Below are 14,521 nucleotides of genomic sequence, written 5' to 3' on the forward strand. Positions count from 1 at the left end.
GCACAGCTGATTGGCTACTCCAGTCTGCCCCCCTCGATTTTGCGTGTTCAAGCTTTCTCTCAGGAATTCAATCCTTGATTTTGGTTTACATATGTTCTTAAACTTCCACTGTCTAAACCACATGCCTTTACTTTTGCAGTTCCTTCCACCAGGAAAGACGTTCAGCATTTATATACATTCCAGAGTCCTTCCTTCTTTCTTTTGCAGTTCCTTCCACCAGGAAAGACCTTCAGCATTTATATACATTCCAGAGTCCTTCCTTCTTTCAAAGAGTAGCGATAATGCCACCTGCCTCAAAGAACTTTCCCTGAAAGAGGTAAGTACTCCTTTTGAAGGCCCATTAAACTTCACTTAAATCTTCCTTATGCTAGTCACCATTACATGGCCTGCAAAAATTGTTCTGTGTGTATGTATTTCATCTGGCCAAAGAGAATGTGAGCATCTTGTAGATACAACTCACCTGTGTTTCAACTTTGAGTCCCTAACACAAAAAGCAGAATGCCATGCATATATTTAACGATGAATGTGTTGTTGTTGTTAAGATTTTATTTATTTACTGAGAGAGAGAGCACGAGCAGAGGGAGGGGCAGAAGGAGAAGCCGACTCCCTGCTGAGTGGGGAGCCAGAAGTGAGGCTCAATCCCAGACCCTGGGGTCATGATCTGAGCAGAAGTCAGATGTTTAACTGATTGAGCCACCCAGGCGTCCAAACGCTAAATGTTTTTTTAAAAATTTGTGGAAGGAAATTTATTTATTTGTATAAAGTTTCTCTCTCTTCTTAACATTTTAATTTCTTTAATGATTTTTAATAGATTTAATTTTTCTTAGAGCTGTTTTGGGTTCACTACAAAATTGAGCATAAGTAACAGATGTACCCCAGATATCCCCTGCCCTCACGCATACACAGCCTCCCCCATTACCAACGTCCCCTACTGGAGTGATACATTTGTTAAAATTGACGAAGGTACATGGACACTCAAAGTCCATAGTTTACATTAGGGTTCACTCTTAGTGTTGTACATTCTATGGGTTTGGACAAGTATATATTAATGTATTATAGTATCCACTATTGTAGTAATCCCCTGTGATAGGATACAGAATAGTTTCACTGCCCTGGAATTCATCTGTTCTCTGCCAATTCATCCTTCCCTCCCTCCTAACCTGTGGCAACTACTGATCTTTTTACTGTCTCCATTGCTCTTTTCCAGAATGTCATAAAATTTTTTAGCCTTTTCAGATTTGCTTCTTTCATCTGGCAATACTCATTTAAGGTTCCTCCGTGTCTTTTCATGGCTTGATGGCTCATTTCATTTTAGCACTGAATAATATTCCACTGTCTGGATGTACCACAGTTTATGCATCCACTCACCTACTAGAGGACATCTTACTTGCTTTTGGCAATTATGAAAAAAGTTGCTATAAACTTCCATGTGAAGGTTTTTGTGTAGACATATTTTCAGTGCATTTGTGTAAATACTAAGGAGCATGATTGCTGAATCATATGGTAAGAGAATGTTTAGTTTTGTAAGAACTGCCATACTGTCTTCCAAAGTGGTTGTACCACGTTGCATTCCCACCAGCAATGAATGACAGTTCTTGTTGTCCCACATCATCACCAGCATTTGGTATTGCCATTGTTTTGGGTTTCAGCCATTCTAATAGATGTGTAGTGGTAGTTCATTGTTGTTTTAATTCTCAATTCCCTGGTGAGATAGGATGTTGAACATTTTTTCATATGCTTATTTGCTATCTATATATCTTTGGTGAGGTGTCTGTTCAGAATTTTGGCCTATTTTATTTTATTTTAGAGAGGGGGAGAGGGGCAGAGGGGAGAGAGAGAGAGAATCCTAAGCAGTCTCTACACCCAGCACAGAGCCTAACATGGGGCTTGATTCCACAACCCTGAGATCATGACCTGAGCCAAAACCAAGAGTGAAACGCTTAACTGACTGAGCCATACAGACACCCCTGGCCCATTTTAAAATCAAGTTGTTAATTTTCTTATTGTTGAGTTTTAAGTATTCTTTTTATATTTTGGATAACAGTACTTTATGAGAAATATTTTGCAAATATTTTTCCCAGTGGTCACATGTCTTCTAGTTCTCTTGAGATTGTCTTGCACGGAGCAAAATCTTTAATTCTAATAAAGTCTAGCTTATCACTTATTCCTTTCAGGGAGCAAGACTTTGATGTTGTATTTATTTATTTATTTATTTATTTATTTATTTATTTATTTAAAAGATTTTATTTATTTATTTGACAGAGAGAGACAGAACACAAGCAGGGGGAGTGGGAGAGGGCGAAGCAGGCTTCCCGCGGAGCCAGGAGCCCGATGCGGGGCTCGATCCCAGGACCCTGGGATCATGACCTGAGCCGAAGGCAGACGCTTAACGACTGAGCCACCCAGGCGCCCCTTGATGTTGTATTTAAAAAGTCAGTGCCAGACCCAAGGTCATAGAGAAATTCTCCTGTGTTATTTTCTAGGAGTTTTAGAACTTTGCACTTTTACATTTGGGTCTGTGATTATAATTATGTTTTTCACTTTTTTTCTTTTTTTAGGGTGAGAGAGCGCATGTGTGCTGGGAGCTGGGGGAGGGGCAGAGGGAGAAGGAGAGAGAGAGAGAGAGAATCTTAAGCAGGCTCCACACCCAGTGCAGAGCCCAAAGTTGGACTCAATCTCATGATCTTGAGATCATAATCTGAGAGTTGGTTACTTAACTGACTGAGCCACCCACGTGCCCTTTCACTATATATTTTTGAAAATATGTTTTAGTGGATGACTATCATATTTATCTTAACTTTGCCTTCATTTTTGAAAGCCAACATTCCTAGATACAGGACTCTTGGTAGATCATTTTTTATCACTTTGAATATTTTATCTTCCCATTTGACTCTTGGTTTTCTAACCAAATTTTCATAGATTTTCATGAATAGATATTTATTCATGTATTGTTTTCCCTTAGGATCATTTCCAGAAGCTTTAGTTTTTGTTGTTGTTACTTCTTAAGTAATTTTCACTGGTTTTATGCAAAACCAGGTCAGCAGAACTTCTCATGCTCTCATGCTAATCAGTCTCCTCTTGTGCTTCTCTTCTTTGCATACAGGAGCCTTGGTTGGTAGGTGCTTTCAATTTTATATGAAGTGGCTGCTCTTAGAGTTTTTAGCATGAGATACAGTACTCATTTGGAGAGTCTAGTGGAAGTCTCTCTGGACACTAGCAAATAAGAATATGCCTCTTTGAGAGAATATAATCATTATTGCATCTTTTCTCAGATACTATAAATCCTTTCAATAGAAAGGTAGTTATAAAGAAAAAGTGCTACTGAACATACCCAAATGTAAGAAAGTACATATGTGTATTTATATATATAATCTATGTGAATGAATTGAAAAAAAAAATAGAAAGACAGAGAGAGGGTCAGAAAAGAGAGAGCAGAAGAATTTCTTAAGATGTCTGTCAGATTTCGGTTCTTTTTACCAAGCTGTGTATTTGGACACTAGAAATGAGCAAATCATATTTTCACAAATGTAAGTGAACTTGCAGTTATTTATCTTGGTGTGATAGAGATTTCCCTGAATTGAAAATAAGAGCACATTAGCTTTATTACCAGCTCTGCTACTCTCTGGCCTGTTAATTTGGACAGGCCTCTTAATATTTATCTACTACCTTATGTGTACAATTACATGAATTATGTCTGAATTATGTACCATGCAGAGCCATTATAGGACTAAAAGCAGTAATGTAAACATACCATATAAATGCAAACTGTCGCAGAGGCCTTGTATTTAAGTAGAATTCATAAAAAGAGAAATTGAATCTTCATGGATTCCACATGTCTTTATTGAGCAGCTGCTATTCTAGGCAGACCGGTTTCCGCAGTGAAAAATCAGTCTTGAGGACTTTATCTTCCATTGGTGGAGAGAGAAAAGACACAAGTAAATACATAAATGCAATAAAATTATTCATTTACATAAGAAAATATATATTATAATTCTATCTTAAGTTTTAAGTTAAAATGAGAGTGAAAATTCAAATTAACAAAGTTCTATAGTAACAATTTCTTCATCTTGGAGAAATGCATAGAGAAAGGGGTGCTTTCTTAGAAATGTATACCTGAATATTACACTATTTTTGAGGTTCACAGTTTAATTAAACCACTTTTATTTATTTTTTTCCTGATGAAATAATGTGTTTTTTTCGTACATACTTCCGGTCTATAATTCACAAATATTAAGTGACAACAATGCTAAGAGCCTGTGTGGCATGAGTGAATTGACTTCACAGCTTGCCTGGAGGAAGCCCTGCCCCACGATGACTGATGAGACATTAAGCACCTCTCAGAGACTGACAGAATTCTAATCATGGAAAATGACCGGTGGCAGCCCTATAAGAAGGTTTTGATAAAAGAGAAAATGGAGGGAATCTCAAAGATGGTGCGCATTTACATCAGCAGAACCACGGGAAAATACAATTAAGGAGGTGAAATGCAGCAATGGTAATCTCTGCGGATGCTCATACATAGTATCCTAGGGGTAAATATTTATTTACTAAAAATGTTGAGCTCTGACTATGTGTCCATCATTCTATTGGGGCTCATGATTCGAGATCAACTGGGCATGGGTTGTGCCTGCAAGGTGTCTACAGTCAATTAGGGAGAGGCAACCATGGAAACACATCAGTACTTCTTACTGAGCTACCACTCAACAGTAGAGCTGTATAGTATCTTGAGAGGGAGCAATCCCAAAGAAGAAGCTAACTCCTTACAGGAGTACAGGAAAAGCTGTAAAAAATATTCAACGTTGGGGTGCCCATTTGACTCAGTTTGTAGAACATAATACTCTTGATCTCAGGGTCTATGAGTTCAAGCCCCATGCTGGGCGTAGGGCCTACTTAAAAAAAAATATTCAGTGTTGAGCTGACTTTTGAAAGGAGAGATGTTCATCTGAGCGATATGATGAGATGTGGGGTGGTGACGGTGGCAGGGAGTGTGCAGAAAGTTTTCCAGACAAACTATTAATTCCAGTGTACACACTTTGGAGCATATGTGTACAAATACTTTCATGAAGGTAAAATTTGGGAGACATTTTTATGTTTATGAAATTCCATGAGAATGTTTTATTTTGCTATTCTAAAAAATGTTGCCATTATTATTCTATAATACCTGGATTTTTTTCTCAATCTACAGATACAGAAGAGAGGACTATAATCTTATAGGTAGGTATGTCAAATAAGCTTAACTGAATATCTTTAAAAATATTTAAAAAACTCAAAGTGAAAATTTATGCACCTTTAGCACTATTCATATTATCCAAAGAATTATGGGAAAATAATTCAACCCTATCTAGCCAAGATATTGGAAGTTATTTGAAATTGTAGTTTTCCCTAATCTCAGGATGTTTTGTATTATACAATGCTAAAATATTATTGAAAGCTATTCTAGGTTAGCATTGGAGAAAAGATGCACAGAATATAAATTCTAACACAAGGAATCTGTTTTGCGTTCCACAAGGTGGAAGAACACAAAAGAAGATGTAAAAAGTTATACAACATCTGGAGAATATTGATATTCTCTGGGTCACTATCAAGCAAACTCCAACATACACTCTGTATATTTCTGAAATACATATGAACTCTAACAGGACTTGATTCTTACTATCAAAAATAGAGAAACTACACTTGCCCACTTAACCTCAACCTGCTCTTTTTATAGCCGGCTTGTTCAGCAAAGATTGAAGAGTCCTACGTGCACCATGGATCTTGCAGTTAGTAAACAGTTCTGAATTAGCCAAATAAAGCTTGCCAAGCTTCCAGTATAACCTACTATGAAAGTATGAGGGAATAATTGTAAAACTTTAGCCTATTTCTTTTCCTAAATATATTTTTTAAGAAGTAATCTTCCAAAGGGGGGCGTGAAATCGGAGGGAGAGATGAACCATGAGAGACTATGGACTCTGAGAAACAAACTGAGGGTTCTAGAGGGGAGGGGAGTGGGAGGATGGGCTAGCCTGGTGATGGGTATTAAAGAGGGCATGTTCTGCATGGAGCACTGGGTGTTATACGCAAACAATGAATCATGGAACACTACATCAAAAACTAATGATGTAATGTATGGTGATTAACATAACATAATAAAAAATAAATGAATAACTTAATTTAATTTAATTTAAAAAAAGAAGTAATCTTCCATATGTAAGAAATTGGATCGACTTTATAAAATTTATTTTCCATTCACAATTTGCTCAGCTACTAGAAAGGCATGCCTCTCTCCATTCAAAAAAATTCAGCCACACAAATTAAGTGCAGTCCACTTTCCAATTCCAAAGTATGATGTGGGATAGGTGTAGGGTAGGGTAGGAAGGAACCATGGAAAATAAAATGGACTCTGGGGGCTCATGCCCAAAGAAGTTTTCAATCACACTTTAAATTTAAGAGTTTCAAATCAGGATTTAATTTACAGTTTAAGATTTAATAATAGTCATTGCATGTTAATTAAACAGCAATGGATCATTTACCAACCTGTTTAATGAGGTGTAACAAGTATTGCATATAAAACATACCGACATTATTATTAACATTGCCATTAAACTTCAATAAATCTGTTTGAATAATTATTGGTATTTAAGTACTATAAAATCTCTAACATAACTAAGCATACCTATTTATATTCAATAAAACAAGAATTCTGTTTTAGGAATAATTAAATTCCCAGGACCACATTCCTATCTTTGTATGGCAAAAATTCCTATTGGCAACAGTGAGAGTTGGAGCTCCAGTAAATGAAGAATTCAAGAGAAAAGAATTCAGCCCACACTGAAGGAACTGTCCTCATCATGAGTTTTAGAATCTCACATTTCTGTAGGGGCAAAGCTCACCTTTAATTTAATTAATAAATGTAATTGGAAGAGCAGTCCCTCCATTATTCTTTCGCCTAGAGGATCATAAATCCTTACACTACCTCCCTTTTGCTCACACAGGATAAATTGGAGAGGCCCTGTCTAAGAATGTGACCTGACCAAAGGTGCAGCAAAGCAGTAATTTTTATGTTGGGAGGATTTGGTGAGCTCGCAGGGGGCAGAGGGCTCTGCTGGCTGAAATAAACACAGGTAACAGAGCTTGTTTGGTATATGTCTCTGGGCTGCCCACAAGATGAGGAGGGTGTGACGCCAGCAAGAACTCATGTACTCTGAATAATAAGGGACAATGCCAGATGCTATTTAAAAAGGCCTGTGGGTGGAGAGCCAAAAAGGGATTTAGAAAGACAGTGGGAATGTGGAACTCCAAGTGGGATAATCTTTAGTAGCAATGACTTGAAAAATTTGCGTTACTAATATCTAATTTGGGGATGATAATTTATAAATGTAATATCTTCTCCATTTATCCAGAATTAAAAACAAATCAACACAAGGGCATCTGGGTGGCTCAGTCAGTTAAGTGTCTGCCTTAAACTCAGGTCGTGATCCTGGGATCAAGCCCTGCATCGGGCTCCCTGCTCAGTGGAGAGCCTGCTTCTCCCTCTAACTCTGCTGCTCCCCCTGCTTGTGCTCTCTCTCTCTGTCAAATAAATAAATAAAAATCTCCAAAAAAACCACAACAACAACAGCAAAAACTTGCTGTGATACTCCATAAAATAAATAGATTAGTGTGGTATCCAGTTTGAGGGTGACGTTTTATGGAAAGCAGACAATGCATACTAAAGATAGAGACAGGGTTAGTAATTCTGTTGAAACTGGATATTGGAGCTAAATGCCATAAGGGTAAATATAAATACCCAAATTATACCATCAATTGTGGATTGAGAGTTCAGATCCTTTTATGTACATTTTAAGGGCAAGATGGCTTTGTGAAGCCTGAAGGCTTCTGGAATCCTAAATCTGACACTCGGGTAACATATTTATTGTTTTGAGCGAAGATCAAAATAATCAATTTTGTCATCAAGTTAGAGAGGCATATACATATATATATTTAAATATTTTAATTATTTATTTGAGAGCGAGAGAGAGAGACAGAGAGCACAGGTGGGGAGGAGAGGGAAGAGCACAGGTGGGGCTTGATCCCAGGACCCTGAGATCATGACCTGAGCGGAAGGCAGACACTTAACTGACTGAGCCACCCAGGCGCCCCAGAGAGGCATATATTATACAAATAAAATAACAAAGAAGGAAAAGAAAAGGCCAGAGTCAGTAAAAAGATCAGTGATTGGCAGGAGTTGGGGGGAGGATGGGATGGATAAGTAGAGCACAGAGGATTTTCAGGGCAGTGAAATTCTTCTGTATGATACGTGGTAGATAAATGGCCTTATACATTTGTCGAGACCCACACAATGTAAAACACTAAAAGTGAATCCTAATGCAAACTGTAGACTTTGGGTAATAATGGTATGTCCATGTAGGTTTATTGCTTGTAAATGTACCACTCTGGTAGGGCACGCTAATGGTGAGGGAGGCTGTGAGTGTGTAGGGGAGGTGGTGTGTGGGCTCTCTCTGTACCTGCTGTTCAGTTTTGCTGAGAATTTAAAATTGCTCTAAAAATAAAATCTTTAAAGGAAGATCAGAATCTATTTAAGTGCTAATTATGTCCAATAGAAATTTCATGGAGAGAAAATTTGAAAAATGGCAAAATCAGTGAAGACTAGGAAGGCTTCAGAGAGTAGAAATTTGAATTACACCATAAAGAGCAGAAGTTGAGTAAGAAGAGGTGAGCAGACAGGTACTTTAAGACAGAGAAAACTTGAGGAGGCTGTAAGATGATGTGGGGAAACAGGTCTTCATGGAACTGAAAATTACACCAATTAGAAAATGGGATATTGTTTTAAACAGATAAAAATTCTAAATGTTCTGATTTGGGTAAATACAACAGGGTTATTATTAAATATCTTATTTTTTTTTTAACAAAAAAAGGATTTAGAATTGCTATTAAAAGAAACATTAGGTGCTGAGCGAAATAAGTCAATCAGAGAAAGACATGTATCATATGACCTCACTGATATGAGGAATTCTTAATCTCAGGAAACAAACTGAGGGTTGCTGGAGTGGGGTGTGGGGTGGGAGGGATGGGCTGACTGGGTGATAGACACTGGGGAGGGTATGTGCTCTGGTAAGCGCTGTGAATTGTGCAAGACTGTTGAATCTCAGATCTGTACCTATGAAACAAATAATGCAATATATGTTAAGAAAAAAAAAAAGAAGAAGATAGCAGGAGGGGAAGAATGAAGGGGGGGAAATCGGAGGGTTAGACGAACCATGAGAGACGATGGACTCTGGAAAACAAACAGGATTCTAGAAGGGCGGGGGGAGGATGGGTTAGCCTGGTGATGGGTATTAAAGAGGGCACGTTCTGCATGGAGCACTGGGTGTTATGCACAAACAATGAATCATGGAACACTACATCTAAAACTAATGATATAATGTATGGGGATTAACATAACAATAAAAAATAAAAAATAAAAAAATAAATAGGGAAAAAAAAAAGAAACATTAGGCCACTAATGGATTTTGAGACAAGAAATGCCATGTCAGGGACGCCTGGGTGGCTCAGTCGGTTAAGCGTCTGCCTTCAGCTCAGGTCATGATCCCAGGGTCCTGGGATCGAGTCCCACATCAGGCTCCTTGCTTGGCAGAGAGCCTGCTTCTCCCTCTACCTGTTCTGCCTGCCTCTCCCACTGCTTGTGCTCTCTCTCTGACAAAAAATAAATAAATAAAATCTTAAAAAAAAAAAAAAAAAGAAATGCCATGCCAGTAAATGACCTCCTATCTACATCATTGTTCTTTATCAGAGTGTGGGTTATGATTCATGGAGGCTCCAACAGCAATGTGAGTAAATTATTATATCATCTTCACTTCCTTTGCATGGCTCATTAGTTTCTGCAAACAGGTCAATATATACCTCTGACTTGCTTATGCAGATTTCCTGTCATAGAATGTCCTTGCTACTTTGCAAACTTCATAATGACTTACTTGTCATTCAAAATCAGCTGTGTGTGGTCTTCTTTGGGAAACTTTTGATGCTTTACCAGTTCCTTAGTAGAATGGACCACTCCTTTTTTTATTATTATATTAATCACCATACATTACATCATTAGTTTTTGATGTAGTGTTCCATGATTCATTGTTTGTGCATAACACCCAGTGCTCCATGCAGAACGTGCCCTCCTCAATACCCATCACCAGGCTAACCCATCCCCCCAACCCCCTCCCCTCTAGAACCCTCAGTTTGTTTTTCAGAGTCCATCATCTCTCATGGTTCATCTCCCCCTCCGATTCCCCCCCTTCATACATCCCCTCCTGCTACCTTCTTCTTTTTTTTTAACATATAATGTATTATTTGTTTCAGAGGTATAGGTCTGTGATCCAACAGTCTTACACAATTCACAGCACTCACCATAGCACATACCCTCCCCAATGTCTATCACCCAGCCATCCCATCCCTCCTACCCCCCACCACTCCAGCAACCCTCAGTCTGTTTCGTGAGATTAAGAATTCCTCGTATCAGTGAGGTCATATGATACATGTCTTTCTCTGACTTATTTCACTTAGCATAATACCCTCCAGTTCCATTCACGTTGTTGCAAATGGCAAGATCTCATTCCTTTTGATGGCTGCATAATATTCCATTGTATATGTATATATACCACATCTTCTTTATCCATTCATCTGTCGATGGACATCTTGGCTCTTTCCATAGTTTGGCTATTGTGGACATTCCTGCTATAAACATCGGGGTGCATGTACCCCTCCGATCCCTACATTTGTATCTTCGGGGTAAATACCCAGTTGGACTATTCCTCTTTTAAGCTCCCGAGAATCCGGCACTTAATACTCTCATGGCATCTGCAAATGCTATTACATTGCCACTATTTACATTCTCTTTCTCTCTTTAGGCCAAAGACCTTTGATAATACATCCATATTTTACTAATCTACTATTATTTTTTAATTCTTTCCAGCTTTATTGAGATGTAATTGACATATAATGTTATATAAGTTTACACAACTGAGTTGATTTGATATATATTGCAAAATGATTACTGCCATAGCATTAGCTAACAGCTGTAACATGTTACATAATCATAATTTCTTTTTTGTGTTGAGAACATTTAAGATCTACCTTCTTAACAACTTCCAAGTATATAATACATATTGTTAACTATAGTCCCCATGCTGTACATTAGACCCTTAGAACTTATTTATCTTATAACTGGAAGTTTGTACTCTTTGATTAACATCTTCCTATTTCCCTGCACCCCAGCTCCTGGTAGCCAACATTCTAGTCTCTGTTTCTATGAGTTTGGCATTTTTATATTCTACCTATAAGTGATATCATGCAATACTTGTCTTTCTGTTTGTCTATTTTACTTAGCATAAGGCTCTCAAGGTCCATCCACATTGTTGCAAATGACAGAATGTCCTTTCATATGGCTAAATAATATTCCATTTTATACACATACCAAATCTTCTATGTCCATTCATCCATTGATGGACATTCACATTGTTCCATATCTTCGCTATTGTGAATAATGCTGCAATGAATATAAGGGTGTAGCTATCACCTCACACCTTATACCTGTTATGACTATCATCAAAAAAATACGAGGTAATGAGTGTTTGCGTAGATGTGGAAAAAAGAGAACCCTTTTTCATTGTTGGGGGGAGTATAAGTTGGTGTAGCCACTATGGAAAACTGTACAGAGTTTCCTCAAAAAATTAAAAACAAATCTACCCTATTAGCCACCAATCCCACTTTGGGGTATATATCCAAAGAAAATGAAAACAGGATCTACTCTTATATTTTTAATCCTTTTTTCGCAGGGAGGGGAAGAGAGAGAGAGAACCTCAAACAGGCTCCACACCCAGCATGAAGCCCCACGTAGGGATTGATCTCACGACCCTGAGATCATGACCTAAACTGAAATCAAGAGTCAGATGCCCAGCTGATGGAGCCACCCAAGCACCACTATTTTTAATCTTTTTGATTTGACCTTTAGATCCACAGGAGTTGGTTATCATAATCCTTGGTTTGTGACACTCTTTCATCATCTCATTCATCTTCCAATCCTGACGTTTTAATATGAGAACTGGAATATAATACATAGAGGGTGTATTCAATGAATTTACACTTTCAGAATGAATACTGTGTCAGTTAGAATTTTAAGATGGCTTTTGTAACCTTTGCTCTCCCATGTTACTCCCATGAAGATTTTATTTTTTATACCAAAGGGAATTATCTTGGTGGACCTAATCTAATCACCTGAGCCATTTAAAGGCAGAACCTCCTCCTGCTGATGGCAGGAAAGGAAGTCAGGAAGATTCCAAGAGTGATAAGGACTGGGATACTCTGTTTCTGGTTTGAAGATGAAGGCAGGCACATAAGAAGGACTATGAATGGTCTCTAGGAGAAGAGAGAGATCCACAGTTGGCAGCCAGCAAGACAGTGGGGACCTCAGATGTATACTACAAAGATGTGGATTCTGTCAAAAACCTGAATGAGCTTGGACATGAATTATTCTCCACAGCCTTAGTATCAGAGCCCAACTTGGAGGACATCTCAGTTTCAGCCATGCAAGAACCTCAGCAGAGAAGCCATCCAACCCCACACAGCATTCTGAGCTGTCAAACTGCGAGAATGACTGGGTATCTTTTTAAAGCTGCTATGTTTGTGGTAATTTGTTATACAGCAATAGAAAACTAATACACACAATCACCTTTTCCTTTTATTTTTATAACAATGTCATAAGTAATATATTATGAGCCTACTACTAATAAATTTGTTATAAATATACAGGACAGCTATTAATCTGGCCTATGAAGAGTTGGGTTTTCCTTGACTGTAGGAATTAATTTCTAATTTGTGGAAAGTGTCAAATGTCAAATTAGTTATATTCTTGCTCCAAGTGTGGTATTAGCAGAGAACAATTTTATCCTGGTTCAAGCTGGACTATTTCTGTCCTGAAATAGGAGACCCTTCTTTCCTAACAGGGAATGCAATTTTCAGCACTGACATGTGCCAAGCTAAAGGGACAAGTGAGGACAGAGGGTCTTCCATAATAGGCATCAGAAGTCAGATCGGATGTGGGTCACCAAAAGTAAGGTTTTTAAGAAAATTCTTTGATCTGTCTTTCCCAGATATCCCCAAAAGGCAAGCATTGGGCTTGCATTAAGCTCAATGTTGCATTAAGCCTAGTTGGAACAGGCAATTGAAATAATATCTGTTAGGAGTTGGGGAATATAGGAGTCACAGCAGTATCTAACTAAATGAATGGAGAAGAAAACATTAGAGGAATTTTAAAGATGGGACTTATTACAGGGCAGAATGATGGGAGAGATGGACATTCACAGTGATTTTCTTAGCTGTTTTGAAGAGCTATGGACCACCATGCACAGAGGGCAGTAGGCATTGAGCCATCAAATATCCTAAGTACTAGAAAGTTTGTTTGAGGAGCATGCCATTGGCCTCAGAGAGGTCAGCCCAAGACAGTCTTAGATGATATAGGTCCTGGGCATGAAAGCAGACCCTGAAGGAGGGAAATATTCCCTCAGCCACAATAATGCCAATATTGTTTCTACACACACACACACACACACACACACACACACACGCTATGCAGGGTGGCGTGGGGAAGAGTGAAAGAGAGAAACTAGGAATGCTAATTAGAGTCAGTGACTTTCCTCATGTAAGAAATTAGTGTTTTAAAAATAAATTAGGGCACCTGGGTGGCTCAGTCATTAGGCATCTGCCTTCGGCTCAGGTCATGATCCCGGGGTCCTGGGATCGAGCCCTGCGTCGGGCTCCCTGCTCAGCGGGATACCTGCTTCTCCCTCTCCTGCTCCCCCTGCTTGTGTTCCCTCTCTCGCTGTGTCTCTCCCTGTCAAATAAATAAATAAAATCTTTAAAAAAGAAGAAAGAAAGAAAGAAGAAAAAAAGAAAGAAAGAAAGAAAAAAAAGAAGAAAGACAGAAAGAAGAAAGAAAGAAAAGTTTGTGTTTTCTTTGGAAGAAAATACATACTTACACTGTGTAGAGGTGTTGGTCTAGTTAACTTAGGAGGAAAGGAGTCTGGGTTATGCTTGGTGGATAAAACTAACTGGATAAAATTAACTGGATTTTCAGGTGTCATTCCCTATTTCACAGGACCAGAATCCAACCCTTTCCCAGGCAACACTAGTAGTCGCCTTGGTTTAGAAAAAGCCCTATTAAAATCTGGCTAAAGCAAAGACAGCTAAATGTACAAAATAAAAAGTACAAGAATGTCAAGGCTCCTTTCTCACTTGGGGTAAATTGATGTTTCACAAAGGAGGAGGGTGAGGACATCGAATCAGAGAAGGTGGGAGTATTGCTTTCAAGAGGAATTATGAGAGAATTCAAATGTCATTCATTATGATCGTAGCAAGGATATGCTTTGAAGAGCTACTCTGCTCTAAACACATCTGAATGGCAGGTACATTCCCAAGGAGAAAACTTTACAACCAAAGCCAGGCTTAAAAAGATTTATATTTCCAAGGACAAGAAATCCAAAGAGATGAATGGAGC

General features: G+C 38.4%; 1 long non-coding RNA gene across 2 annotated transcripts; it reads left to right on the plus strand.

The window, feature by feature from the left end:
• Positions 1 to 212: 212 nt before the first annotated feature.
• Positions 213 to 13,625, plus strand: LOC123862475 (uncharacterized). Of its 2 annotated transcripts, none has more exons than XR_006795232.3 (3): positions 213 to 316; positions 5,186 to 5,214; positions 11,805 to 13,625. It is a non-coding gene; the product is annotated as an uncharacterized LOC123862475 (long non-coding RNA). The 2 variants fall into 2 exon arrangements; XR_010404770.1 differs by lacking the exon at positions 11,805 to 13,625 and adding an exon at positions 6,975 to 7,101.
• Positions 13,626 to 14,521: the final 896 nt, after the last annotated feature.

The sequence above is a fragment of the Mirounga angustirostris genome, unplaced genomic scaffold, assembly GCF_029215605.1.
Source record: "Mirounga angustirostris isolate CCGP_5_RB_7025 unplaced genomic scaffold, mMirAng1.0.hap1 SCAF_9, whole genome shotgun sequence".
Classification (NCBI taxonomy): domain Eukaryota; kingdom Metazoa; phylum Chordata; class Mammalia; order Carnivora; family Phocidae; genus Mirounga; species Mirounga angustirostris.